Consider the following 4,684-nt stretch of genomic DNA (forward strand, 5'->3'; position numbering starts at 1 on the left):
GGCTGGACGCCTGTAGAGTTGCTCATAGCTGATGTGCTCGAGGCTTGTAGACTGGACGCCTGTAGAGTTGCCCGTAGCCTGGAGGCTTGTAGGCTGGACGCCTGTAGAGTTGCTGCTGGTGTGCTCGAGGCTTGGAGGCTGGACGCCTGTAGAGTTGCTTTGTAGCCGGCGCCTGGTGAGTTGCACGTAGGTGGCGACTTGTGAGATGCTTGTAGCTGGCGCCTTGTGAGTTGCACGTAGGTGGCGACTTGTGAGATGCTTGTAGCTGGCGCCTTGTGAGTTGCACGTAGGTGGCGACTTGTGAGATGCTTGTAGCTGGCGCCTTGTGAGTTGCACGTAGGTGGCGACTTGTGAGATGCTTGTAGCTGGCGCCTTGTGAGTTGCACGTAGGTGGCGACTTGTGAGATGCTTGTAGCTGGCGCCTTGTGAGTTGCACGTAGGTGGCGACTTGTGAGATGCTTGTAGCTGGCGCCTTGTGAGTTGCACCGTGGTGGCGACTTGTGAGATGCTTGTAGCTGGCGCCTTGTGAGTTGCACGTAGGTGGCGACTTGTGAGATGCTTGTAGCTGGCGCCTGGTGCGTTGCCGCGGACGGCAGGGGCGTTGCCGCGGACGGCAGGTGCGTTGACTCCTTCTTCCCTTGTACGCCTGTCCCCGGAGTTTGTTGGTGAGTTCTCGTGGCTTGGAGGAGAACGAGGTAGCGAAGGCACAGGCGCGGGTGACCGCTGCCAACCAAATGTAACGGGCTTGTCGGGGGGCGTTTAAAGGGTGTTGATTAAGACTTCAGCTTCCTTAAGGCGAATTATATTCGTAGCCTTTATGTACAAGAAGCGACGGAGCGAGAGCGACTGTCGTTGTGTGTCAGTCGGACTCTCGTGAAGGAGTGGCGAGTTACAGGTTGGAAAATAATTGTTACAATTGGTCACGTATGTCAAGGTGACCTCCACGCACCATCGGAGTGCTAAGTATACAAAACTGAGACGGTAAACACTGACGGACGACATTCCTATAAGGTGGCGTGATCTATCTGTCGTGGGGTTTTTCCATTGACAATTGTATGCCTAATTCGTGGTGATATTAAATAATAATAATACATTGATATCCTACTATAACATGAGAAACGTCGCCTCCGAGGAAAATTGATCGAATGTTTTAAAATACTTAATGGTTTCACGAATGTAGACAGATCAACATTGTTTATGATCGATGACACTTTGCGCACGAGGAACAATGGCGTAAAACTCAGATGTAGACAAGTAAATTCAGATTGCACCAAATTTTTCTTCACCAACGTTGTAGTGCGAGAATGGAATAAGCTTCCGCCGTCAGTGGTCCAGTGTAACACGATTGACTCCTTCAAAAATAAGCTCGACCGTCACTTCCTTCGACTTAATATCAACTAGAGTAGAAATGCAACGTTTTGGAGTCTTCTGATTAATGTAAAATCACTTAGGTTTAAGGACAGACCACCAAGTCTGGACCATGGGGTCTGTGTGGTCTGATTTTCTATGTAAATCTATGTAAATCTCTCTCTCTCTCTCTCTCTCTCTCTCTCTCTCTCTCTCTCTCTCTCTCTCTCTCTCTCTCTCTCTCTCTCTCTCTCTCTCTCCATCTATCTATCTTTCTATCTATCTATCTATTTACAGAGGAAGGGAGTAATGTCAAATTTGAATGCGCTCTACCGCTGAAGGGCAGATATGTCATATTGCAAACGGCCGGTCGAGAAAGTGAGCTATCTCTCTGCGAGGTGGAGGTCTACAGCACGGAAGGTAAGCAAGCCACATCCTACCACCCTCCCTCTACCAGTCTACCAAGTTTCGACCAGCCACCATTACGGATTCGACCAAAAAACTTACTCTGAACAAAACTTTTTTCAACTTTTTCAGACACACCTTTGCATTCGACCGCGATTTCTACCACTCTGCTACACTCGACCAGGCGCTAACCACCACACAAGTTTACTACCATCATCCCTCTACCAGTCTACCAAGTTTCGACCAGCCACCATTACGGATTCGACCAAAAAACTTACTCTGAACAAAACTTTTTCAATTTGTTAACCTCGATTTTTCAGACACACCTTTGCATTCTACCACGATTTCTACCACTCTGCCACATTCGACCAGGCGCTAACCACCACACAACTCTACTACCATTATCCCTCTACCAGTCTACCAAAGCTCAACCATCCACCATTGCAAATTCAACCAAAAAACTCGACTTTTTCAAAGTTTTTTCAACTTGGTAATCTCGATTTTTCAGACACACCTTTGCATTCGACCACGATTTCTACCACTTCCACAATCGACCAGGCGCTAACTACCACTGGAGCACACTACCAGAATCCCTCTACTGGTCTACCAAAATTCGACCGGCCAACACACACACACACACACACAGATCTGGGAAAGGTACACACACCTCTTTAGTTTTCCCATTTTTCTCCATTATTCTCAAAGGTATTTTAATTTCCTTGGTATGGTTGTAAAGCTTAATAAATTCTCTATCTACCATTCTATGTCCACCATTACCATACCTTGCACCATAACTGAGAAATGGGGTCATGAACTTAGGGCGCTATTTCGAACACATCATTTTTCCCTCACACACACCTTCAGATTTTCCCATTTTTCTCCATTATTCTCAAAGGTATTTTAATTTCCTTGGTATGGTTGTAAAGCTTAATAAATTCCCTATCTACCATTACCTGTCCACCATTACCATACCTTGCACCATAACTGAGAAATGGGGTCATGAACTTTGGGCGCTATTTCGAACACATAATTTTTCCCTCACACACCTCTTCAGTTTTTCCCATTTTTCTCCATTATTCTCAAAGGTATTTTAATTTCCTTGGTATGGTTATAAAGTTTAATAAATTCCCTATCTACCATTCCTTGTTCACCATTACCATACCTTGCACCATAACTGAGAAATATGGCCATAAACGTAGGGCGCCATTTCTAACACATCATTTTTCCCTCACACACCTCTTCAGTTTTTACCATTTTTTTCCATTATTATCAAAGGTATTTTAATTTCCTTGATGTGGTTGTAAAGCTTAATAAATTCCCTATCTACCATTCCCTGTCCACTATTACCATACCTTGCACCATAACTGAGAAATGGTGCCATAAACTCAGGGCACAACTCGGAACACAACATTTTTCCCTCACACACCTCTTCAGTTTTTTACATTTTTTCTCTATTATTATCAAAGGTATTTTAATTTCCTTAGAATGGTTGTAAAGCCCATTAAATGCCCTATCTACCATTCCCTGTCCACCATTACCATACCTTGCACCATAAATGAGAAATGGGGTCATGAACTTACGACGCCATTTCGAACACACCATTTTTCCCTCACACACCTCTTCAGTTTTTCCCATTTTTCTCCTTTATCATCAAAGGTATTTTAATTTCCTTGATGTGGTTGTAAAGCTTAATAAATTCCCTATCTATCATTCCCTGTCCACTATTACCATACCTTGCACCATAACTGAGAAATGGGGTCATGAACTTAGGGTACCATTAAAAATATTACTTATCTACAGAGTTCGCGAAAGAGCGATGTTCTGCTACAGCTGATATCAAGACCATTGGGGTATTTAACAAGACCTGCTATCAATTCAAAGTAAGTACTATCACTACTACTACTACTACTACTACTATAACCACTGGTACTATTTATTTTTTACAGGTAGACGATGGAAGCTCATTTGACTCCGCGCGGGAAAAATGTAAACAAGCCGACGCCACCATCACCGCCTCAGCGCGAAATACCTCCCACCCTTCTGTCTCTCGCTCTATCTCTCCGGATCTCGCTCACTCGCTCACCGCCGTGACTCACCTCTGAGTTAGAGCGACGAGAGACAGCTTTGAAAGGAGACCTGGTGTGGATCGGGCTGAGGAGAGACCCGGGATTTATTTCGCGGACATGGCGTTGGGTGGACGGTAAGCCAGAGAGAGAGAGAGAGAGAGAGAGAGAGAGAGATTGTGGTTGAATGAAATGGATCTGGGTTGTTTTTTGGGGTTGGGTTTTACCGAGTTGATAAAAGTTTTGAATTGGTTGATTTTTTGTGGTTGAATTCATAATGGTGGTTGGTTGAATTTTGGTAGGATGGTAGAGGGATGTTGGTACTATGGTTGGGTGGTGGTTAGCCCCCGGTAGATTATGGATGAGTGGTAGAAATGGTGGTTGAACGAGAGAGTATTGGTTGATAATCCGAATTCTCTGGTTGAAAAGTTTTGAGAAAGTCGTTTTTTGGGGTGAATTCGTAATGGTGGTTTGTTCGATTTTGATAGGATGGTAGAGGGATATTGGTAGAAGGCTTGGGTGGTGGTTAGCCCCCGGTAGATTATGGATGAGTGGTAGAAATGGTGGTTGAACGAGAGAATATTGGTTGATAAGCCGAATTCTCTGGTTGAAAAGTTTTGAGAAAGTCGTTTTTTTTGTTTGAATTTATGATGGTGGTTGGTTGAATTTTGGTAGGCTGGTAGAGGGATATTGGTAGAAGGCTTGGGTGGTGGTTAGCGCCCGGTAGATTATGGATGAGTGGTAGAAATGGTGGTTGAACGAGAGAATATTGGTTGATAATCCGAATTCTCTGGTTGAAAAGTTTTGAGAAAGTCGTTTTTTTTGGTTGAATTTATGATGGTGGTTGGTTGAATTTTGGTAGGCTGGTA

The sequence above is a fragment of the Eriocheir sinensis genome, chromosome 1 (genome assembly GCF_024679095.1).
Source record: "Eriocheir sinensis breed Jianghai 21 chromosome 1, ASM2467909v1, whole genome shotgun sequence".
In the NCBI taxonomy this organism is placed as follows: domain Eukaryota; kingdom Metazoa; phylum Arthropoda; class Malacostraca; order Decapoda; family Varunidae; genus Eriocheir; species Eriocheir sinensis.